The sequence below is a fragment of the Mustela erminea genome, chromosome 5 (genome assembly GCF_009829155.1).
Source record: "Mustela erminea isolate mMusErm1 chromosome 5, mMusErm1.Pri, whole genome shotgun sequence".
Lineage (NCBI taxonomy): Eukaryota > Metazoa > Chordata > Mammalia > Carnivora > Mustelidae > Mustela > Mustela erminea.
Genome location: NC_045618.1, coordinates 24,378,253 through 24,405,006, shown reverse-complemented (window position 1 = coordinate 24,405,006; position 26,754 = coordinate 24,378,253). Strand labels below are relative to the sequence as shown.

At 37.5% G+C, this 26,754-nt stretch overlaps 1 long non-coding RNA gene across 1 annotated transcript in view; it reads right to left on the bottom strand.

Annotated features, from left to right (window-relative positions):
• Positions 1 to 3,776: 3,776 nt before the first annotated feature.
• Positions 3,777 to 26,754, bottom strand: part of LOC116590487 — a 64,892-nt gene continuing 41,914 nt past the window's right edge. Inside the window, exon 3 of the long non-coding RNA XR_004285629.1 lies at positions 3,777 to 3,923. This is a non-coding gene — a long non-coding RNA (uncharacterized LOC116590487). The remainder of the gene's footprint in view (positions 3,924 to 26,754) is intronic.

The window sequence follows — 26,754 nt, the reverse complement described above, 5'->3', positions numbered from 1 at the left end:
TCTGCAGGAAACTGTGGGGATAACATGAACCATAAACTAAAATAATTAGCTTTCCAAATGAAGTAGAAACTTTATCTTACAGTTTTATTATTTTAGAAAATTTCAAACATGCAACATAAAAATAGAACCTGCTATCAAACTTTTCTGGAGCCTGGCAGCTTCAGTAAATGAGTTGGATTTCCTCACCCTATACTACTATTCCAAGTTGTGGTTAATTGTGTGATAAAATACAACTACTTTCCTAGCTTTATTTTGGGATGCATACCTGTGTAGGGGGAGAAATATCCAAAAAACCAAACAAAACCTTAAAAATGAGGCTTCAAACTGAACTTGCTGATACTCATTCATTGTGACTTAGTAACACCACTCCCTGTTCCCCTAAGAACACAATGGCTGGGATTTCAGGCCCCATTTTGGTTTTTTGGCTTTTTTTTTTTTTTTTTCCCTCTAGAATTTCATAACGGTCTCTGAAGAAGAATTGTTTTCCTAAGGCTACTTTATTTGTAGTCTTGATCCCCTTACCTTCTCTCTCTCTCATATGTATACATATAATTTTTTTAAAAAATTTTTTAACCAAAGAATTAAAGAACAAACTTCTGTTTGCTCCCTCTTGTGTTCTCTGTTACTAGTCTATCAAGAATTTCCTGGGGAAGACTGTTAACAACTTGAAAGTCCCAAGGCTTTAACCCCTTCCCTGTTCAAATCCAGTAGGTTGGCATTTGTTAAACACTGCAAGATTTTGATGAAAATGTCTCACTGAGACATTAGCAGACATTTAGAGAAATGCTGCTAATCCATTTCTGTGCCGCTGAAAATGCTTTCCTGAACAAAACAACCTTTTCAACTGCCTGTATGAACTGTTTAACCATGCCAACACCTTGGAATTGATTTTGCTGCTACTCTGGTCCTTTTCAGTTGAATGTTTATCATCCAGATCTTGGATGAATAGTATAATTCTACTTAAAGTTCTTGTCTAGTTCTCTTCTAGTCAACCTCAACCACTCCTGAAGATTCTTAAATTTATATTTTTTTTTTCTCAGACTCTATCCCCAGGATAATTTTTCTGGTACCTCAAAGCTAATACCAGAACTGCTTCATCTTGCATCTCTACCTACTATTAATTAAAAGGATCACTTTCAACCCAGTCATTGAAACCCCTCATCCCTCAGCTCTCACAGCTTTTATCAATTCCTTTCCCCTCCAGTCTCCCCAGTTCATCATACTTCCTTTCAGGTTCTGGTCCATTGAATCACCTGGTTGCTTTCAGTAGCTTCCCAAATAACCACCCTGACTGTAACCTTTTCCAATCTTTTTCATTTTGCTAAAACAATTTTGCTAATTTAAATATCCTTTGCTTCAAAATTTGCTCCTGTTTGAATATTCTTCAAGCTTGGCATACAAGGCCCTCCATAAACTGGGTCCCACGTGCTTTTCCAATTTTGCCATCTGTTACAGGCACTTTCCCTGAAGCACAACATCTTCATTTGTGCTTAATTCATATTTCTCAAGTTCCCTTCAAAAGGAAAATTTAAAAACACTTTACCCATAAAAACTTCATGGGTCATCAAAACGGACTTCCAAGTGCTTGTGGGACCTCACAGCAACCCATACTTAACATGGTAGTTCAGCTCGTTGGGGCACATTCCTTATTTAAACAACGAGGAGTACGTGAGATTTTCTCCTCCCAGCCCCATAACCATGACCCAGGATGTGAGCAGATTCATGGCAGAGATAGTGTTTTTTTAATCTTTCTACCAGCTTGTCACCACTTGAATGATTGAAAACGGCCCAGCATGCAATAGGGTGTTCAATGAAGCTTCCTGTTTTTAATCACTAAAGATGACCTCTTCTTGTCTCCCCACACTTGTCCCCCGCAAAAAGTTTTTTTTTTTTTTTTTTTAATATTTAAATATTTGTGGCTAAAGGACTTGCTTTGTGAGGAAGTGGCTCCCCTGGAACAATGACTGTTCCAACCCATGGAAAGACAGAGGGAAAGAATGAAAAGGACAAATGTCTTTGAGAGCAAGATTGTGTGACTTCCCCAGCCCTACCCTTTGGATGTGCTCTCACAACCAGGAGCCTCTGTGCAGACATGTCTGTGACCACACTCCTCTCCCACAGGGGCAGGCATCTTATACAACCCCACTGTTCCATACCTTCATATCTATCAAAGAACAATCCTCTGCCAAACACTGCTTTTTGTACTAAATGAAGCACCACAATGAATGAATGCATCATAAGCCTTACTACGAATCAATCCTCAAATCAGGATTCTTAGGTTCATTTGAACAGAACCTGGAGTAATTATCCTAGCTGTCTTCTGGTCTTTAGAAAACCATAGAAAATACAATAAGCATGTGTCTGGTAAATGGTACACAGGTGTTGAGGGTGCCACCTTCAGTGTCAGATGACTAGGTCTCAGTCCGGGCCCTGCCCTTGCCTCAGCTTGGATTATCATATCCAAGCCCACCTCATTGCTGATTATTAGGATTCAATGAATTTGAGATATAGATGCTAGAAAACCTGGTGCAAGACAGAAACTGCAATAGGTTCTCTCAATATTTGCCAATTAAAAGGAGTCCATTGAGAAGTTGGAGGTAGGATTGCTTTTGCAGGAGTTGACCCTCCCTCATCTACCTCAAAGTGGGGAGGGGTATGTCTCGTTTTTGTGTAAGATAAAATCCATGTAACAAAATTCACTCTTTTTTGCAGTGTACAATGAATGGCTTTTAGAATATTTACAAAATTGTGCAATCATCACCATTAAATACAGAGCATTTTTATCACTGTAAAAAAAAAAAAAAATCCTGTACCTATTAGGAATGACTGTTTATTCTCCCCTCAACAATATCCCCAAAGCTCCCCTACAGTACACACCAAAGTCCTTGGTAATCACTAATCTTTTCTGTCTATAGAGTCCCTTATTTGGGACATTTCATATCAATGGAATCGTGCAATATGTGGCCTTTTGTATCTGACTTTTCACCTAGAACAGTGTTTTCAAGGTGCATCTATGTTGTAGCATGTATCAGTACTTCAGTTCTTTTTACAGCTGAATAATATTTCATTGTATTGATATACCATATTTTTGTTCACTCGTTTGATGGATGTTTGCATTACTTCTGTTTGTTGGCTATTATAAATACTATTGCTGTGAACATTTGTGTACAGGTTTCTATGTGGCTATAAGTTTTTATTTCTCTTGGTTTTGTGCATAGGAGTGAAATTGCTGGGTCATATGCCTACTCCGTTCAAGGAACTATCAAACTTTCCCAAAGTGGCTGTACTATTTGACATTTCCATCAACATTGTGAGAGTTCCAATTTCTCTGCATCCTGGCCAGCATTTATTACTGACATTTTTATTCTAGCCATCCTTTTGGGAGTGAAGTATTTCATGGTTTTGATTTGCATTTCCCTAATGACTAATAAGGTTGAGCATCTTTTCCTTAAATTTTTGCCATTTGTTCATCTTTAGAGAAATGTCTATTCATATCTTTTGCCCATTTCTTAATTGGGTTCTTTTTATTACTGAATTCTTTATTCTGGATGTAAGTTCCTTACCAGATAAATTACTTGCAATTATTTTCTCTCATTCTCTGGATAGTATTTTCACTTTTTGGATAATGCTCTTTGAAGCACCAAAGTTTTCAATTTGGGGGATGTCCAAATTCTCTGTGTGTGTGTGTGTGTGTGTGTGTGTGAGAGAGAGATTTGTGCTTTTGGTGTCATATTTGAAAAGAAAGAAAAAAACCTACTGCAATCATACCTGTTTTCTTTTAAGTGCCTTACAGTTTTAGGTCTTTGATCCATTTTTGCATATTGTGCATTGTAGAAGTCCAGCTTCATTCTTTGGCAGATGGATGTCCAGTTGTCCAGGTGCAGTTGTTGAAAAGACTTGTTCCCCTATGAATGGTCCTGGCACTATTATTGAGAAGTAATTGCCTGTAAATATTAGACTTTATTTTCAGAATTGCAATTTTATTCTGTTGATCAATATGTCTATCCTTATGCCAGTACCACACTGTCTTGATTATCATAGCTTAATTAATATAGCTAGATGTTGAATTTGGGATGTGGGAGTCCCCCATCTTTATTCCTTTCCAAGATCATTTTGTCTGCTTGAGGTCCCTTGCAGTGCCATATGAATTTTATAATCAACAAAACACACATCTGGAATTTTGATACGGATTGTGTTGTGTTTATAGGGACTATTGCTATTTTTAACAATATAAAGGTTTCCAATCCATGCACTTGGGATCTCTCCATTCATTCAGGTTCTTAATTTTTTTTTAAAAGATTTTATTTATTTATTTGACAGACAGAGATCCCAAGTAGGCAGAGAGGCAGGCAGAGAGGAGGAAGCAGGCTCCCCGCTGAGCAGAGAGCCCGATGTGGGGCTCGATCCCAGGACCCTGGGATCACGACCCGAGCCGAAGGCAGAGGCTTTAACCCACTGAGCCACCCAGGCGCCCCAGGGGTCCTTAATTTTTTTCATTGATGTTCTGTAGATTTCAGTGTACAAGTCTTAAATTCTTTGGTTAGATATTTTCCTAAGTTGATATTTCTGATGCTACTATAAACAGATTTGTTTTCTGAATTTCATTTTTGGATTGCTAATTGCTAGTATATAAAATATAAATGCTTCTTGTATATTGATCTTGCATTGCCCTCCCTCCCTTCCTTACTCCCTTCCTTCCTTTCTCCCCTCCTTCCTTCCTTCCTAGTTTGTACATACAACATCATGAGTCTGTGAATAGAAACAGTTTGATTTCTTCCTTTCCACTCTGGATTCTTTTTGCTTGTGCTCTTTGCCTAAGTGCCTAGCTAATATTTATGGTATAATATTGAATAGAAGTGGCAAGGACAGACATCTTTGTCTTATCCTTGATTTTAGGAGAAAAGCATTCAATCTTTCTCTGTTGAGTGTGATTTTAGCTGTAAGTTTGTCATAGATGCTTCAGGTTGAGGAAAATTTCTTCCTTTCCTAGTCCATTAAGTGTTGTTGTTTTTTTTTTAATCAAAAAAGGATATTGGATTTTTATTAAATGCTTCTGCATCTAATAGGGTATATTATTACATTGATGGATTGAACCAACCTTGCATTCATGAGATAATCCTACTTGTCCATGGTACACAAACATCTTTATATGCTGCTGGATTTGGTTTGCTAGTGTTTTTTTTGGAATATTTGTATCCGTGTTGATAAATACTGTCTGTAGTTTTCTTGTTACATCTTTGTCTGGTTTTGATATCAGGGTAATACTGGTTTCATAGAAAGAGCTGGAGGCTTTCCTTCATCTTAAACTCAGTGAGCTATGTTTCAAATGAAATAATTGGAGACCTTGACCCTGTGATCTTTAGATTTGGGGGAACACAAGGATGGTACTTGACTCTTCCTGGAAAGAGTACTTGGATAAGATGTGGCTGAAGGGGTCTGTGACAACTGAATAAAGGGCACACTCACCAATAATGGAGCAGAGGTGTATGTTTCCTATATGCCACATGTAGTTGTGAGATGAGCCATCTTGCAAATTACCCTACACGTGTTGGCTTATTGAGAGTGGCCAACCACCCAATATCTGAGTACCATCAAATGCTGTAAGAAGGAAGAGAAATGGGAAGCTGCCAGCCAAACTAGAGATTCTCAATCTCTAGTTTGAGTATCTAGACTCCCAGTAGGACATATTTTATTAGAAAATAAAAGAAAGAAAAGAAATTAACTCTCACCTCTCCCTGAAGTTTCAATACCCTATTATAGATGCACCAACTGGATATGGCAGATTCCTTTTCTCTAAATCCCTCCCTTCCAGAAGGGCCAGAAGCAGATTTTTAGTAAGAAGAAAGGGAAAGGGAAGAAGAGAAAAGAAACTGGTTGCTCATATACCTATCTTTAGACTTCCCAACCAGAAGAAGACCTGAGAGTTATGTTTTGAGTTAAGGAGTTTCACTAGTGTGGACATAATACCAGAAATGTTACATGACCTGAGATTTCATCACTGAGAAAACAATTCAGAGCCAGAGAGTAGGTTTACAAAAAGAAAGTTGTCTTCTGCTGCTCCACACTATCCTCCTACAGTCTCCACTAAAAAATCTGATTTATTTTTATTTATTTTATTAAATATTACTTAATATTTAATAAAAATATATAAATTATATATATTTATAAATATATGATATATACATATATAAATTAACATTTAATATTTATTTCTTAAATAAATATGTATTAAATAAATATTTATTTATTAAATAAATAATATTAAATAAATAAATATTAAATATGTATTTAGTGCCCACAAAGAACCTGAGGCATATATGATGATGATACAATAAAAGATTTCTACAGGAGATACCAAAACCCGTGTCTTACCCTATTCCAACTGAAGTGTCAAGTTGTTCCCTTTCATTAACATTTACTAACAAATAACAATTGAATGCTTGCTACATTGTAGGATTGCTGCAACTAGTTTTGTATTGATTCAAAAATGCTTTGTCTATTATGGAGAGACAATCTAATAGGCCAGACATGAACAAACCACAAAGGTTAATAGAAGTATGTAAACGTACAATTTGGGCAGAGAATTCAGATCCAAAAAATTTTCAACTATGAGAAAAGGTTTAAAAGAAACACCAAAGAAAACCAAGCAATTACAAGAACATATGAGCAACTATATGCCAGCAAATTTGACAATCTGGAAGAAATGGATGCATTCATAGAGACTTATAAACTACCACAACTGATCCAGGAAGAAATAGAAAACCTGAACAGACCCATAACCAGTAAGGAGATTGAAGCAGTCAACAAAAATCTCCCAACAAACAAGAGCCCAGGGCCAGATGGCTTCCCAGGGAAAGTCTACCAAGCACTTAGAGAAGAATTAATTCCTATTCTCCTGAAACTGTTCCAAAAAATAGAAATAGCAGGAAAACTTCCAAACTCATTTTATGAGGCCAGCATCACCTTGATCCCAAAACCAGACGAAGACCCCATCAAAAAAGAGAATTACAGACTAATATTCTTGATGAACACAGTTGTGGAAATTCTCACCAAAATACTAGCCAATAGGATCCAACAGTACATTAAAAGGATTATTCACCCTGACCATGTGAGATTTATTCGAGGGCTGCAAGGTTGGTTCAACATGACAAATCAATGTGATACATACATTAATAAAAGAAGAACAGGAGCCATATGATACTCTCAATAGATGCTGAAAACGCATTTGACAAAGTACAACATACTTTCTTGATCAAAACTCTTCAAAGTGTAGGGCAGAAGGTACATACCTCAATATCATCAAAACCATCTAGGAAAAACCCACAGCGAATATCATTCTCAATGGAGAAAAACTGAGAGCTTTTCTGCTAAGGTCAGGAACACAGCACCGATGTCCATTATCACCACAGCTATTCAACAAGGTACTAGAAGTCCTAGCCTCAGCAATCAGACAACAAAAAGAAATTAAAGACATCCAAATCAGCAAAGAAGAAGTCTAATTCTCACTCTTTGCAGATGATATGATACTTTATGTGGAAAACCCCAAAGACTCCACTCCAAATCTTCTAGAACTTGTACAGGAATTCAGTGAAGTGTCAGGATATAAAATCAATGCACAGAAATCAGTTGCATTTCTATACACCCACCAACAAGACAGAAGAAAGAGAAAGTAAGGAGCCAATCCCATTTACAATAACACCCAAAACCATAAGATACCTAGGAATAAACCTAACCAAAGAGGCAAAGAATCTGTACTCAGAAAAGTTTAAAGTACACATGAAAGAAATTGAGGAAGGCACAAACAAATGGAAAAATGTTCCCTGCTCATGGATTGGAAGAACAAATAATTGTGAAAATGTCTATGCCACCTAAAGCAATCTACACATTTAATGCAATCCCTATCAAAACACCATTGGAGCACCTGGGTAGCTCAGTGGGTTAAAGCCTGCCTTCAGGTAAGGTCGTGATCCTAGGGTCCTGGGATTGAGCCCCACATAAGACTCTCTGCTCAGCAGGGAGCCTGCTTCCTTTCTCTCTCTGCCTGCCTCTGCCTATCTGTGATCTCTCTGTCAAATAAATAAATAAATTATTTTTTAAAAACCCATCAATTTTTTTCAAAGAAATGGAACAAATAATCCTAAAATTTATATGGAAACAGAAAAGACCTTGAATAGCCAGAGGAATGTTGAAAAAGAAAGCCAAAGTTGGTGGCATCACAATTGCAGACTTCAAGCTCTATTACAAAGCTGTCATCATCAAGACAGCATGGTACTGGCACAAAAACAGACACATAGATCAATGGAAGAGAATAGAGAGCCCAGAAATAGACCCTCAACTCTATGGTCAACTAATCTTTGACAAAGCAGGAAAGAATGTCCAATGGAAAAAAGACAGTCTCTTCAACAAACGGTGTCAGGAAAATTAGACAGCCACATGCAGAAAAATGAAACTGGACCATTTCCTTATACCACACACACAAATAGACTCAAAATGGATGAAGCACCTCAGTGTGAGAAAGGAATCCATCAAAATCCTTGAGGTGAACACAGGCAGCAACCTCTTCAACCTCAGCCACAGAAACTTCTTCCTAGAAACATCACCAATGGCAAGGGAAGCAAGGGCAAAAATGAACTATCAGGATTTCATCAAGATCAAAAGTTTTTGCACAACAAAGGAAACAGTCAACAAAACCAAAAGGAAACTGACAGAATGGGAGAAGATATTTGCAAACGACATATCAGGTAAAAGGCTAGTATCCAAAATCTATAAAGAACTTAGCAAACTCAACACCCAAAGAACAAATAATACAATCAAGAAATGGGCAGAGGACATGAACAGACATTTCTGCAAAGAAGACATCCAGGTGGCTAACAGACACATGAAAAAGTGTTCCACATCACTCAGCATCAGGGAAATACAAATCAAAACTACAATGAGGGGTGGCTGGGTGACTTAGTAGGTTAAGGCCTCTGCCTTCAGCTCAGGTCATGATTCCAGGGTCCTGGGATCAAGCCCCGTATTGGTTCTCTGCTCAGCAGGGGACCTGCTTCCTCCTCTCTCTCTTTCTGCCTGCCTCTCTGCCTACTTGTGATTTCTGTCTGTCAAATAAATAAAATCTTTAAAAAACAAAACAAAACAAAACTACAATGAGATATCACCTCACACCAGTCAGAATGGCTAAAATAACAAGCCAGGAAATGACAGATGCTGGCGAGGATGCGGAGAAAGGGGAACCCTCCTACACTGTTGGTGGGACTGCAAGCTGGTGCAACCACTCTGGAAAACAGCATGGAGGTTCCTCAAAAAGTTGAAAATAGAGCTACCCTATGACCTAGAAATCACACTACTGGGTATTTACCATAAAGATACAAATGTAGTGATCTGAAGTGGCACGTGCAACTGAGTGTTTATAGCAGCAATGTCCACAATAGCCAAACTATGGAAAGAACCTGGATGCCCATCAACAGAGGAATGGATATAGAAGATGTGGTGTGTATAAATATATATACAATGGAATACTATGAAGCCATCAAAAGAAATGAAATCTTGCCATTTGCAATGACGTGGATGGAATTAGAGGGTATTATGCTGAGTGAAATAAGTCACTCAGAGAAAGACAATTATCATATGAGCTCAAATATCATATGAGCTCATATGATAATACCAATTATCATATGAGACAATTATCATATTATAGGAGGAATTTGAGAGGCAATGTGGGGAGTTTGGTGGGTAGGAAAGGAAAAAATGAAACAAGATGGGATCAACAGGGAGACAAACCATAAGAGACTCAATCTCACAAAACAAACTAAGGGTTGTTGGGGGGAGGGGGAAGGGAGAGGGTGGTCAGGTTATGAACATTGGGGAGGGTATGCACTATGGTGAGTGCTGTGAAATGTGCAAACCTGATGATTTGCAGACTTGTACCCCTGGGACTAATAATACATTATATGTTAATTAAAAAAAAGAAAAAGTTTTAACTCAATCTTACTGGATAGGTAGGTATATACTAGGCAGATAAGTGGGGGGTGTTCAATATGCCTCACTGGGAGACATAAAAGGATCAAGTTGGGGTGGAAAGGATAATGATAGGTGAGATCATGGAGGGTCTTGTAGACAACACAATACCAAACACTTGGGACTTTTTTTTGCAGACACTAAGAAGCAAAGATAATCAGTTTTGCATTCTATATCTATTTAATAATATAAACTGGAGGAGCATAAGTGCCATGTGGTCTTTGTAGTTAGGAGACTGTTGACATAATGCTAGAAATGCATATAAGAGCTAAGAATAGAAGGGAAGGAACAATCTAAGACATGTTAGAGACTGGAGCCAGGTGACTGATTAGATATTCTTGCATGGGACAGAGAGAAGTCATAAGAACTACCACATTTCTGGTTTGGGTAACTGGGTAGATACTGGGGCTATTGGGTCTAAACAGAAGCTGAGCAGATTTTGGAGAAAAATCTAGTACAGTTGGGGTTAGTTGTTTTAGTTGCGGTATCTGAAAGATGCAAGTGAAGCTTCCCAGAGAGAGAGAGATAAATATGTTTCTAAAGAAAAGCATGCACAGAAGATAAAAATGTTGCCTCTTCAGCATATGGGTCATATAGGCCATAGGTAAACCCATAGGTAGGAACCAGGGAAAAGGAATAAAGGGAAGGAAGAAGAATATGGTCAGTATCCTGGTAAAATGGTAGCATTTGAGTTACACATGGTACTTTCAATAAAGGAAAATTGTTGATGTTGATTTTGTTTTTGTTAGTTTGCTCATTTTTACTTGTGCTCCACTAGAAACCAAGCCCAAATAAAGTCTGTGATTTTGTCTTATTCACGGCTGTGCCCCAAGTACCAGCTACACAGCAATCTGGGTGTCTCAGAAATGCCTTTTCATCTTCACTGCTGTAACGTAGCACACCACTGACTGACACCCTCCCATTGACTGCAACTCCTCTTGGAGCTTTTAAAGGGTATATATGTGCATCACATGAAGATAAATCAGCTAAGTGAAAATATTTCAAAACTTTGAAATGTGATCTATAAACTCTGAAGTCAATTACATCAATTATCCACCTTTCAGGACCTATCACCACTTGACACTGCTAGGTTTGATCTACTTCTCAATGCACCCTAAAGGAGACAGTGATGATATAAAATTGTTACTTGAGTCAAATAAGAAGGTAGACTTGTTCCAGAGATAACACCAAGGAGAAGAACATAACCTTCATGTGCTTCAAACTGAAACTGAGACTATCCCAGCTCACCACAACTAGACAGTGCAAACTTGAGCCTGTCAAATGAAAGTATTTTACCTAAAAATGCAATTCAAAATTGCCTCCATTATGCTTGCATTCTGTGAATGCAATCCAATCCAGTGAAAATGCCATTTGACTTCAATATATATTATTAATGGGGCTGACATCTTTTTCAAATTTAAATTGGGTTCTCCAAAATGTTCATCATAATTCTATAGTGCCTATCACAATGAATTTTTTCATTTGCTTAATTACTGTCTAACTTCCTTCCTAAATTGTAAACTCCAGGAGAGTAGGAACATCTCTATTTTCTTTACCTTAATTTCCAGTACATAGCTGTTGAAGTATATGAATGAATGAAATTATACTTGCAAAGCTGAAGGGCCTGATTTGTCATCTGGACTTCCAGATCTCTATAGAAACTACCAGTAAAAGGTAATGTAAGAATTGTTCCCAAATGTGAAGAAGGACATTGGAACTTTTCTACCATTCTGGTGCCTCTCACAGTTTTTTTCCACTGTTCAGGGACAGCACAACCCTTATGAATATAGCTGGTTTGGGAAAGCAGTAAGAGGAAAACCAGTTTGTTTTCCATATATTCCTAAAAATGTGGTGAGTAAATCAATCATATTTTCCTAAGTGACTTTAAAGAGAGCTGCTTTATTCCTTCCTACCCCAGTTATCCACCTAGCCTCCCACTTCAAAATTACTCTTGTAATCACATAATTTATTTAAAGGTGGCTTTTTGTTTCTGATAACCATGTGTGTGTTTCCAATGTTTCTACTCAAGTAACCCACAGAGGAAATTAATGAAATTTACATTGAACCCACATGAAGTGGAAACAGTTATTTGGGACAGCATAGACCACTGCAATATGTGACAGGAGTATCTTCTACCTGCAAATGGGACTCATATTGGCCATCTGATTTTCACAGGTGACACTAAAGCTGTGATGAAAGAGCCATGTGCTTTCATGAATTCCACATTCTTAGGTTACCTTTGCTGTCATTGTGGGACTTAAATATTTAGGAAATATACAGAAATAATATTTAAAGAAAAACCATTGTTTATTTAAGTATAAAATTACCATAATATATATTTATTTCATTATCATCTAATTGAGAATAGAAAGATTTTTACTGCCTTATGTTACTTCAGAAAAAAGTCTGAAATATTAACTTATCACTGGAAAGTCCACTGGAGGGACAAAAGACTGTAGATGTTTTATTTTCCTCAAGGGCAGCCATCCGATACCTGTTTTTGTGACACAAGTCAAAGTAATGGTACTGAGGAAGTATAGTGGCAAAAGTGACCTAAAAGATCATATTGTCTAACCCTCATATTATAGATGAGGAAACATGTATCAAATTGTGAAGCACTTTGCCCAAGATTACTCTGGCCATTGCATTTATATATATAAATTTATATAAATAAAGGTAGAAACCAGAACCTCTGCCTCCCACTTCGTGATCTTTCCACATTATCATGCCAGTAAACTTCAGCCTGCTTCAGTCAGCAGTGTCTTTGCTTAATGAAATATAAGAAGGCTCCCCATAAGGGTCTCACCTGGGATGGAGGATTGGTGGAGGAAAAGAGAGGAAGAGATTTCTCCTAGTTTTCAAGTCAACTAGTTTTCATTTGTTTCCATTACAAAAAGGTGAGAAATTAGAGTCAATTTCCATTCCCACTCCCTCTTCATGCCACTGAAAATGCATATTTGCGAACATTTCCCAAATTATTGTCTTTCACTCTCTTTTTACAGTAAAGCAGTATTAACAAAGGGTTTCCCAGGATCACTTTCCTCTTAGATATTACTCCTCAAGAAGTGTTTGGTGTGGAGATAAAGCCTGCTGTGGAAAGTTCAAGATGTCCTGGTCCCAGCACAGTCTGTGCTCTCTGCTTATCTCTGTGTCTTCATATCCAAGGTGTGAAGAGCCAGTCACGACCTTTGTCCACTTTCTTACTGTTAAATACTGCCTTGATTGTCATGTTTTTATAGAAGAGTTTGAAAAAAGCCTTTGTCCCTGAGTTCAGCAGCAGTTTGAGGTCAGGGGTAATATTTTTCTTTGTTAAATATTAAGAAATTGTTGCTGAATGATAAATGGGTAGAGAGGGGAAGAGTGCCTTAGGGGAAAAAAAAGTGTTCTTGGTGATGGAATTGCTTCAGATTTGTTTTCTGATCTCTTCAAGAATGATTTTCTGCTCTCTTCCTACCGCATGCATTCTGATTACTGGAGCATGCAGTGCTCCCTCACTTCCTTTCTCCAAGGGACTGTTGGGAGAGTCATCTTGGAAGAGAAAATGTGTGGGCTGTGGAAGACCTTGGATTCTGTCCTCCAGATATGTAGTTCTTTCATTTATGAGAAACTTTTGCCTTTGGAAGGCTTGAATCTGGGTCAGCAGTGCTGGGTCCATTTGCACACTTTCTGAGCCATGGGGTTTTTTCCTGGGTCTTGGCATTTTCTTTTTGGGGTGTTCCACACTTCTGTCTCCATATACTATGTATTTAAGAAGTTTGCCTTTCAATTTCCTGTCAGTGCTTGAATCTTGGAGATGGCTCTGCACAATGCTTCTTGGCCTGCTGGAGAAGTCTCCTGTGATTCCTTCTCTGTCCAGCAGTGACTTGCTATGTACAGGAAGCTTTTTCTGTTTTTCTTCCTGCTGTGGGCTCTTCAGAGACTCCAAAGATAAAACCAAAGCTGGCTTGCCCTTCTCTCTGGAAGGAGACCTTTTGATTTTTACAGTGGTCTTTGCATTCTCTGTCTTAGAGTTTGCCCTTAAAGTTGCCCTGGAAGCTGGTTGGGCCTCCACCTTCTTCAGCAGACTACTACTGAGGGATGGGTAGAGCCTATTCTTATCCATGCTGAGCCTGAAAATCATCTTGTTCTTCTCCCACCCTCTCCTATTCTGGACTATTGCCTTCACTGCTGCCTCACTCTCATCCACCATGGTGGAGGTGTAGCTGGACAACAAGCTCTTGGAAGTGAGGTGTTTGACCAGGTCCTTGTTGCCTAGCAACCGGGCATGTGCCAGCTCTGACCTTCGGAGCTTCAAGTGGCATTGTTTATAAAAGGCTTTCTGCTCCATTAGCCAGGCATTAGCTTCATATTTCTTCATGGACTCCAGAAAACTGAGTTTCTTTTTCAACAAATTTTCTTCTTTCCAGTTGAAGGACAGAATTGAGTAGGACTTCTCTGTTTCCATAAGCTTTACATTCTCTCCAAATGTGGAATAGTGTCTGTTTCCCTGATTACTGATGCTATCCAACAAGTTCTGACAGCTTCTCTTCTGGTGGTTTCTCCACAAGATGCCCAGTTGAACCTGGGGATCAGACATTTCTCTTCCTACCTGGGACACGGCAGCCAATATTCTGTCAGCAGACCCGTGAGGGTGCTTAGTGACATGTGGGTGCTATGATCAAAAGGTTCTATTCCGGGCTTCAGTGTTTGTTGTTAAGAACTCTATGGGTCATCAGGGCACAATTACTTCTCCCAAGAACAGAGGTCCTGGGAAACATATTCACTGGCCTGTTTACTGCAAACTCAGCTTCCACCTAAGAACTGTCCCTTTGCCAAGGGGAAGGGGGTTTGAAGGTCATCTACCCTGTCTCTATGTGACTAGAATGAATTTGCAGGGGCAGGGCTGAAAGGTCCATGTATTTACTTTTTAGTAACTTATAGGTGTTAGAGATTTCTTAAATTTAGTTCCTTCTATCTCCCTGGCAGGTGATAATAGGGAAATTTATTTATTTATTATTGTTTTTAATTATGTTTTATTGTGTTAATCACCATACAGTATGTCATTAGTTTTGGATGTAGTGTTACAAGATAGGGAAGTTTTTAATAAGATTATTAAAAAGATAATGAGATTTAGAAGTATAATCTAATAGGAGAATGTTTATGTAGGTGATTGAAAAAGTTACTTTATATAGTTTTATTATGTGAACCTCTCAAGGATGAAATTGGTCAGTTGCTTGAAATTGGACCCCTTCATTAATTGTGACATGTAAGAAATTTATCCAAAGATGAGACCTTCCAAAAGCCAAGAAAAAAAGAAAAGAGGGTTATGGGAGAGGTGGAGAAGGAGGAAGAAGAGAAGAGATAAATGAGGATCTTCTTGTTGAAGGCACATCAACTTCTAACAATATGTCTCTGGATGCTGAGCTCAAAGGATGTGGCTCTAACTGGATGTCAGATCTTCTCTAGACAGCCTCAGACAGGGTAACACCAGCGAGTGCCACAGAAGCCCCCGGATAGTGCTGGTGCTAGCCTGAAGAAGCCCTAAATTTTTAACCATGGTTCTTACCTTCAAACTGTAGCCCCACTTACATAAGCACCTTAAGTAAGCTGCTACATTTGTTCTACCAGGAATTTAGTGTATTTGTGACCCAGCCACTTTGTAACTCAAGACTGTTAGTTGTAAAGTTTTTCTTCCTCTCTTCCCTTCCTCCCTTCCTCCTTTCCTTTCTTCCTCTTCATTTTTTTTTTAAACAACTAAGCTTTTAACAATTATAATCTTCCTTTCCTTAGGGTCCATTGAGTGTTGCCCATATAGTAGGTAAATCACCTGTTCCCATCTTTTTTTTTCTTTGCCTTTCTTGCTTCTGTTTTCTAGTCCATTCTCAATTCTCCTCAAGAAAACAGACTCCAACTTTTTTCTAAATATTGAATTCCTAAAATAGCACTGAGTCAGCCTTTAGCCCACTAAACCTTCTTGCAATCTTAGATTTTCCTGTTGGTTCTCCTTCCTTAATAGTTACTGTTTTGCCAAACCCTACTGGGTAAAAACACAAAACTTTGATAGCTCTATCCACAAACCTGGACCTTATCCTTTGCTTACATTTAGAGTAAAAGAGGTATATCAGTAAAATGAAATGTATAAAAGTGGCTTTTCAATTAGAAAATATTATATAAATCCAAGTGAGTTTTAATAAATCTAGATTGTCCCCAAACATCCAAGCCACCCTTCCCTCTCTGAATGGCTGTGTGTAGTTTGGAGGGCTGACCCCTGTGCCAGCTCCAGGGATAAGAAGATTTTTCTAAGCCTATCAGGGTAATGCAAAACCTGCCATGTCATGGTTGATTGGTTTGAGTCTCAGCTGGCCAAAACCACTGTGAACCTGTAAGACATGACAGGATGTTTACTATGGCTTGGGGGAAAGTATGCTTGCTCTTTTTTTTTTCCCCTTAAGATTTATTTATTTGAGAGAGAAGGAGAGGTGAGGGTGGGAGTAGAGAGAGAGCAAGAGAGAATTTTAAACAGATGCTCAGCTGAGTGCAGAGTCCAAAGAGGGGGTCCATCTCACAATTCTGAGATCATAGCCTGAGACAAAAATCAAGAGTTGGACACTTAACTGACTGAACCACACAGGCACTCCTAAGTATGCTTGCTCTTATATGAGTTTTGGGAAGAAACTCTACCTAAACAAGGAAACATTTCTCTAGTTGCTCTTGGCTCCAGTTTTTATTATCTGTCTTCCTACAATCAAGGGCACCTAGGCTTCAGATAATGCTAACCCATGGATAGCTGTTGGAGGGACAGAACACAGATTTTAAATCATGTGGTTGAGACATATCATCCAGTCATCCTAGAAGTGTTCAGGTAACAGTATCTTCACTGATAAACAGTATCTTCACTGATAAACTCCTGTTACTGACTTCAGAAAATTTTACTTCTTAGCAAAGTACCAAAATTACTGTGAAGGCTAAATAAGTGGCTTTGTAAAAATTATGTTGATCAGTGCAATGATCAGCATGAGGATCCCTCTTTGACCTCATCAACCTTAAATAGCAGCATAACCATCATAATGACTTGGCGGTTGGGTTGTCTTATTACAACTGGTGGGGGGCTCAATTTACTCAGTTACACTTTTGTTGACTGTCTTTCCTTGCCTCCTCACAGTAGTTTCCCCTAGTCTGAGCCTCTATAGGTCAAGTCAGAAATACTAGTTTGTTCTACAGTCAACAGAAAAGGATTGATCAGCCACAGAAATCTCTACAGAGCCCAGCCCAGCACTTTAAAACATCCAAGGACAATCTCTAAAAATTTGACAATGCAGTATTAACCAAATGGAATAGATGCTAGATGTAAACAACCATTGAAGCAGAAAATCCATAAGCCCCTGAAACACTGCCTTTAATTATAGATATGTCCATAACTATTAATGTGTCCATATAATAGAACAATTTTACCACTGTAAGTGATCTTAGAAATCAATTGGTATAACATATTATTATTTGAGGATTAGCTGTGCAATGATTTGCTGATATTGGAAAAGAGAGGAAGGGACCAAAAAGCCCTTGGTGGAGGTGAGCACCACCAAAATGTGGAACAACACCAAATTCTATATGAATAACCAATAGCACTGTCCCACTGATTATAGTGGTGACATTTACACTTACCATTGACATGGCACCAATCTATGTGATTTTCTTCTACAGTCATAGGACTATTATCTCAGATAATCAGGTCACCATACCCTTAAAGGTCCATTAAATAAACATTAAGAAATTACAGTTTAGTTCAGTGACTATAGACTATAGCTTAATCTCTTGTTTATGCTTTCTTAAATAACATGTTAGCTATGTTGGGAAACTCAAAGACATCTCCAGCTCTTTGTTTCTGACCCTGCCTATCTAGTTATTCCTCTAGTCATATATATATATATATATATATATATATATATATATATATATATATATAATAATCTGATATATATATAATCTGAGAAATGTCCTTAATATCATCTCTGCTCTTTGGCTACCACTTCAGTTATCATCACATAGATTAAGGAGCCTTTGTGACCCTTCAATCTTTTATCCTATTTCTGGAACCTAGGATCTAAGTGCCTCAGTGTATTCACCCTTGATATTTCACCTCCCTGTAGAATTTGGAAATATGGAAATAAGATTACTTTAACAAGGCAGGATTCCAAAATGTATAACATGACACAATACTATGACATTTCTTGTGAAGACCTGTATCAATGAAAAGGATTGATCAGCCACAGAAATCTCTACAGAAAGACTGAAAAAGGCTAGCCCTGGAGGAGTCAATGGCCAAGAGGACAAGCTCCTAGCTATGAAGGACATAGCCCATCAATGAAGGGAGTATATGCCTATAAGGAACTGGTATCTTGCATTAATAGTACCTGATGACATCAACTACTAGGATATTCTGACTCACTCTTTATACTGTAGCTTCTTCTGTCTGGGGTGTGTTTAACATGAGTTCCAATCCCCTAGAAACTGAGAACTTCCTTATGGGTTAATCCTCACTTTATTCAGCCTCCGAGATTACAGAATGTAAAAGTAGGAAAGGCTTCCAGGGGTCATAAAGCTCAAATGATGAAGGGTCTGAAGGCCAAAAAGGATATGGGACTTGCCAAGTTTTCACATAGAGCTATATCTAAGGGTTGAACCCAGTACTCTGTACCCAGGACTCTCTACTATAATTGGTTGCCTCTGTTTCTAACCTGGTTGAGGAGATAGCTAACAAAACGAAAGGCTATGGAGTGCTCTTTGTGGACAAAAAGGCAGAGCGCCCATGTCCCCTTCATTCAAACTGAATGGGCATGTTATTCTCTCCTTTCACCATCTGCACAGGTGCTGCTTTCTTTAGAGGGGAATGGGCTTCTCCCCTGCTAACCCATCTCTTGATGGGCAAGTGAAGCAGAAAGCCCTTGCTTTCAAGCCACTTTTACAGCATAAGCCAAATCAAAGATCATTTTAAAACCATTTCAAAGACACAGGCAAGCCCTATGTCTGAGGCTCCAAATGGGACCTGCAGCAGTGCACAGGCCAAGACGAAAGTGTCATTGCTTATGGGGCTCTCTTCTCACAAGGTACACCGAGACCCCCTTAGACTTCTGACCTGAGTTAGGATATGTACATCTATTCTCCTCAATGCACCTGGGCAGCTCTTCCTAGCAGCAGATATTTTTCTCTGAACCCATGTTAAGTGTAACTACCAATGTTTCAAATTCCAGGTAACCTACTGAAAAACAACTTTGAGAATAAAATAGTCCTGTCACACAAGCAGGGAATCACCACCCATATATTAAACTTAAGTAACCCTTCACAACCCTATCAAGTTGTGAAAAACTTGTTCTGATGAGAGCGACACTTTGTAAAATTATTGATTTTCTCACACCAAACTGCTTTTGGTGTGTTTTGACCTAACAGGCATACTGATTACATACAACTATTAGGAACTTTTGGTAGGTAACTGTAGGTTCCTATTTGGCAAGGAAAGTGTGTAAGAGTTATTAGCTATGTCCCTTTACTTTGTTAGCAGTTTATAAAAAGAGCCAGTATCAGAACAAATTTTGCCATAGACATTAATTAAAACACACTTCTTCCCAAGCATACACAGGAGTGTCCATACAAGAGTTACTGTAAGATCCCATGCTCTCAAGATTTGCAAACTTTACATAAAAGTCTGTGTGAATCATTTGTAAGTGATTCAGAGACAGGCTTTGCCACATGTCAAGGCAGATAATTTCTGATCCATGGAGAGGGTCTCTAAAGTATTTTAGCCAGGATACATATCTTGAATATCCACAATTTTACCAATGCAAGCCAATTTTTTTATCATGCTAATTAGCAAAACACCATTTTTTAACCAATAAAAAGCCATTACTAACATTTATTATGGCCCTGGCAAAGCTTCTGGTGTACACTGGATATGAAATCACTGAAGTATGTATAGTTAGTTGCTGCTTATAGAGCATTGCCTTTGAACATACAGTCAGGTGACTACTTGGGGATAAATTTCTGGGTGAATCCTAGCAGCACCCAGGGTGAAAGACCAACAGAAACAGAGATAATTTTAAGCTTTTTATGCTGTAGTATTTTTATAATAGCTTTCTTAAGATATAATTAGTATACCATACAACTCACCCATTTAAAATATACAGTGGGTTTTAGTATGTGCAGAGTTTTATATTCACCATCACATCAATTTCAGAACATTTTTATCACCTCAAAAAGAAACTCTGTACTCATTAGTTGTCACTCCCCATTAGCTTTTAACTGTCTCAGCCCTAGGCAACCAACAACCTATTTTTTATCTCTATGGATATGCTTATTCTGGACATTTCATATAGATGGAATTATAATATATGGCCTTTCCTGTTTCGCTTCTTTCATTTAGCATAATGTTTTCAAGGTTTATTCTGGTAGCATGTGTCAGCTCTTTACTTATTTTTATTACTGAATAGTAGTCTATTATATGGATATACCACAACTTGCTTATTCATTCATCAATAGATGGACATTTAGGTGTTTTCTACTAATTTGCTGCTATGAATAATGTTGCTATGAACTTTAGAGTTCATGTTTTGGGTTGGCATATGCTTTAATTTCCCTGGAATATATACCTAGGAGTGAATTGTATATCATAAGATAACTGTTTAGCCTTTAATAGAACTACCAGTCATTTTCCAAAGTGTTGCACCATTTCAGATACCCACCAGAGATATATGAATGTCTGATTTCTCCATGTCCTCATCAATATGTTATTATCTGCCTTTTTGACAATAGCAGACTCAAGTGGTATCTCATGGCTTCAATTTAAATTTCTTTGATGCCTAATAGTATCAAGCATCTTTTTTTAAGTACTCATTTTTCATTTGTATAAAAAATGATGTTAGAATTAGCACACAAGGACAATAAAAACACTTATTGTAACAGTATTTCACATGTTCAAAAGTAAAGATATAACATATTTCTAAAGGACTCAAATGAAATTCTACAGATTAAGACAATAAAGTTTGAAATGAAAAATCCACTGAATGTGGTAAACAGCATATCAGAGATCACAAAATAAAATATTAATAAACTTGAAGTTGTAACAGTAGAAACTATCCAAAATGAAACAGAAAAAAAAACCCCTGAAATAACTTCAACTAGCCTAATATGGGTGGATGTAAATTAGAGTTCCATAAGGACAGGAAAGGCAAAGGGAAAATTAAAAATAAATGTATTTAAAGATATAATAGCCAAAGATTTCCAGGTTTGACTTAAAAAACCCCTAAGTTCACAGAATCAAAAATACCACTTAATTCCAAGTACAAGAAGAAAACAATACCAAAACACATAATAATGAAATGGCTCAAAAACAGTGATAAAGAAGAAAAAAGTATACATAGCTTCCAGGCAGAAGGAGTAGATACCAAGTGGGAATATGGATACACAAAGAAATGAAGAGTATCAAAACTGGTAACTATTTGAGTAAGTAAGATTTTTTTCTTATTTAAATATCTCTAAAAGATAACTGACTTTTCAAACACAAATGACATATTGTGGGATTTATAAAATAGGCGTAAATCAAATTGTGTAAATTATAGACTAAAGGCAAGAGAGAAGAAATGGAATATAGTATTATAAGATTCTTAAACTATACAGGTTCTTAAACTCCACAGATATTATATAGGTATAATATTACTTGAAGTTAGACTGTGGTAAAGATGCATACTATAAATCCTAAAGCAACCACTAAATTAACAAAGCAGAGTTGTAACTAATAAACCAAAAACAGACATAAAATAAAGTTATATAGGTCATTTATTATGAGTTGAATTGTGTCCCCTAAAGGAATTGTTGAAGTCCTAATCCCTGACAACTGTGAATATGGCCTTTTTTGGAAATAAGATCTTTGGAGATGTAATCAAATTAAGGTGAAATCATTAAATTGGGGCTGAGTTCAATATGGCTGGTGTCCTTATTAGAAGCAAATAGAGACATGTAGGAGAAGATGGCCATGTGATGATGAAGGCAAAGATTGGAGAAATGCATCTAAAATACAAAGAATGCCATAGATTCCTGAAAAACATCACAAACTAGAAGAGACAAGGAAGGATTCTCTCCTACAGATTTCAGAGAGAATATGACTTTGCTGACATTTTTATTTCAGATGACTAGCCTCCAAAACTGAGACAATGAATTTCTGTTGTCTTGAGCTATTCTGTTTGTAGCACTTCATTACAGTAGCTGTAGGAAACTAATACAAAACTCAAGAAAAAAAAAAAAAGGCAGAAAAGGGGAAAATAACCTGAGAAAATTAGAAACAAAATGATAGGATACTAGTCTTAATATTAGACATAACAATAATCTTACTAAATGTAAATCATATAAAACTTTAATGAAAGACAGAGAATATCAGATTAGATTAAAAAATTTTTTAAAAAACTTAACCATAGGAGTGCCTGGGTGGCTCAGTGGGTTAAAGCCTCTGCCTTTGGTTCAGGTCATGGTCTCGGGGTCCTGAGATCAGGCCCCACATTGGGCTCCCTGCTCAGCAGGGAGTCTGCTTCCTCCTCTCTCTCTCCCTGCTTTTCTGCCTACTTGTGATCTCTGTCTGTCAAATAAATAAACTTAACCCTATGCATTATGCAGGAAATGCACTTTAAATCTAAAGACATGAATAGGTTAAAGATTCATAGCAGCAATGTTCACAATAACCAAACTGTGGAGGGAGCCAAGATGTCCTTCAACAGATGAATGGATAAAGACGATATGGTTCATATATATAATGGAATATTCTTTGGCCATAAGAAAGGATGAATATCCATATTTGCATTGATATGGATGGAACTGAAGGGAATTGTGTTAAGTGAGATAAGTCAAGCAGAGAAAGACAATTATCATATGGTTTCACTCACATCTGGAACATAAGGAATAGGTGGGAAGACCATAGGGGAAGGGAGGGAAAACTGAATGGGAAGAAATCAGAAAGGGAGACAAACATGAGAGACTCTGGATTCAGGGAAACAAACAGAGTTACAGAAAGGAGGGTTTGGGGTCATGGGGTAACTGGGTAGTGGGCAATAAGGAGAATACATGTTGTGTGATGAGCACTGGGTGTTATATGCAACTAATGAATCATTGAACACTACTTTGGAAACTAATGATGTACTAATTATACTATTTATTGGCTAATTTAATATAATAAAAAATAGGTTAACAGTAAAAAGATGGAAACAGATATACTGTGCTAACACTAATCAAAGAAATCTGGGATGACTACATTAATACCCACAGAGCATGTTTCAGAGCAAAGAATATTAGTAGTGATAATAAAGTTTACTCCAGAATTATAAAGGAACCGATTTGACACAGCCATAATGATCTGAAGTATTTGTTCACCTAGTTGACCTTTGAAATCTTGAAGTGAATATTAATAGAAATGCAAGGAAAAGAAAAATCCAAAATTAAAATCAGAAATTTTAATAAATCTCTTTCAATTATTGATAGGATAAATGGGCATAAAATCAACAATGTTATAAAAGACATAAATAATACTATCAATCACTTTGATTTAAGTGACATTTCCAGAATACTTGTACAACAACAGCAGAATACACAAAATTTTCAAGTGCACAGGGAATGTTTGTCAAGATAAATTATATTTTGGGCTGTAAAATAAGTATAAATATATCAAATATAAATACATAATCATGACAGCAAAATGGTGGACTAGGAAGCACTAAACTGTGGTTTTCTCATGAAGACAACAGAAAAGAACAAGAAATTGTCTAAAACAACCTTGTAGGAGTTCTAGAAAACAGATAAAAGTCTATAGCAACCAATCAAATGCCCAATCAAGAAAAGCAAACAAGGGGCGCCTGGGTGGCTCAGTGGGTTAAGCTGCTGCCTTCGGCTCAGGTCATGATCTTGGGGTCCCAGGATTGAGTCCTGCATTGGGCTCTCTGCTCAGCAGGGAGCCTGCTTCCTCCTCTCTCTCTCTGCCTCTCTGCCTACTTGTGATCTCTGTCTGTCAAATAAATAAATAAAAAACCTTAAAAAAAAAAAAAGGTCAAAAAAAAAAAAAGCAAACAAAAAAACCCAATCATGCTCTAAATGGTAGGCAGTTTCATAGTTGTTTTTTTTTTTTTTTTGGTTTGTTTGTTTTTTTTAATTTCTACTTGCCCCACTACCTTCTTGGCACAGTATGGTCTTGGTCTGGAGAAGGTGAAACTCAGTTCCTAATGCCCTTCCTTGAGTCAGAGGTTTCAGAACAGACCTTATATGCAACATTCATAACTTGTCTGGGGACTCCCCAGAAGACTAATCTCTGTCTTACCTAACTCAGATCTCAGGTAAGAAAATGCAGCAGCCACTGGTAGTGAAAGCTGCAATGGTACTAGAGACGTGCAGACAATGGGGGCAAGAGATTATATACATGGAGACATACACTAGGCCATGCAAACCCTTGAGGAGAAGCTGAAGTGAAGTGAGACTTTTTGGGAAATTAAGACATTCAAAAGGAACTCTGTACAGGGGACTTGAGAAAGTCACACACAGCCAGAGTCAAGAGACATGCTTTGGAAAGACCGTAAACATTACCTCAGGTGATTCCTAAACTCAGAGCATCTCTAGCTAATCAGAGTACTATTTTGACACAGAAGCAATCTACAAAGAATGGGAAATGTGGCTATTTTCACAATTGCCAATTTTCAACAACAACAAAATCACAAGGCATATATACAGAGAAATAATAAAAACATGGACAATTAGAAAGGAAAAAGTAAATTTGGCAGAAACTATCACCAAAGAAGAACAGACATTGGACTTACTAGATAAAGATTTTGAGAGAATTCACTTAAATATGTTCACATAGCGCAAAGAAGACATAGATAAAAAATGAAGAAATGAAAGAAATCAGGAAAATTAAATATGAGCAAAATGAGAATATCAACAGAGAGAGAAATCACAGAGGGGCCAAACAGAAATTCTGAATCCAAAAAAATACATTAACTGAATTGAAAATTTTACTAAGGGTTTCAACAGTAGATTTGAACAGGCAGACAAAAAAAAAAAAAAAGCCTGAATATAAGACAAATTAAATGATCAAGTCAAGGAGCTAAGAGAAAAAGATCAAGGGACAAGTGTACAGAGCTTAAAGGACTTGTAAGTCATCAGCATTTAAATCAATATATTCATTATGGGATTCCCAGATGGAGAAGGGAAATATTAATAAGAAATGTCTCAAAACTACCGAAACTTGTTGAAAGACATGAATCTACAAAATCCCAGAATCCCAACAAACTCCAAGTAAAATACATTCTGAGAAAGAGACCCACATCAAGGCACATTATAATCTGTCAAAAGCCAAAGACAGAATTTTGAAGGCAGCAAGAGAGAAGAAACTCATCATCTACAAAGAAACTTCAATAACATTATAAGCCAAATTCTTAAACCAAAAATCTTCGTAGCTAGATAGCACTAGGACAATATAGTTAAAAGGCTGAAGGAAAAGAAATCTGTCAACTAATAATTCTATAACCAGTAAAACTCTCCCTCAAAAATGAAGAAATTAAGACATTCCCAAATAAACAAAAACTGAGGGATTTCATTATCACTAAACTTGTCCTACAAGAATTGCTAAAAGGAGTCTGTTGGGTTGAAATAGGACACAAAACAATAATTCAAAGCTGTATGAAAGTAAAAAAAAATCTCTGGTAAGGGTAAATACATGAATAAATATAAAAATATCTATCCAGAATATTTAAGTCACTCTTAAAAAAAAAAAGATTTTATTTATTTATTTCACAGAGAGAGGGAAAGAGCATGAGTAGGGGGAGCAGCAGGCAGAAGGAGAGGGAGAAACAGGCTCCTCATGAGCGGGGAGGCTGATGCAGATGGAACTTGATCCCAGGACCCCGGGATCATGACTTGCGCTGAAGGCAGACATTTAACTGACTGAGCCATCCAGACGCCCCTATTTAAGTAACTCTTAAGAATTCTACAGTGAAGGGATGCCTAGGTGGCTCAGTCAGTTAAGCATCTGCCTTTGGCTCAGGTCTGATCCTGCCATCCTAGGTTTGAGTCCTGCATCAGGTTCCCTGCTCAACAGAAAGCCTGCTTCTCCCTCTGCCTATTGCTCTCCCTGCTCATGCTCTCTTTCTCTGACAAACTAAATAAAATCTTTAAGAAAAACAATTCTAAAATCAAGACAACTCAATTGAATAACAGAGTACTTAAATAGAGATTTCTCCAAGTAAGATATACAAATGACTGACAATCACATGAATAGATGTTCACCATCATTATTCATTAGGGAAATGTAAATCAAAACCACAAGATCATACACCCATGAGATGGGTATAATGGACAAATGGAAAATAGCAAACATTGTTGGTGAAGATGTGGAGAAATTTGAACCTTCATCCATTATGGGTGAGAATGTAAAATAATGCAGCCCCTGTGGAAAGTAGCTTGGAAGTTCTTGAATAAACTAATATAGAATTGGGAATTAACATGGCAGAGTAGTAGGGGGACTCTATGCTTGCCTCAACCCTTGACACAGCTAGATAAATGTCAAATTACTCTGAACACCCAAGAAACAGATCTGTGGACTGGGAGAACACACTGAACATTTAGAGGGAGCAAGATGGACACAGTGGAGAAGGTAGGAGCTGTGGTGAGTTGATTTGGAGGAGAAAAGAATGACAGGTGCAGTGGAGGAGAGGGAACTCCGATTACAGAGAAAGAAGA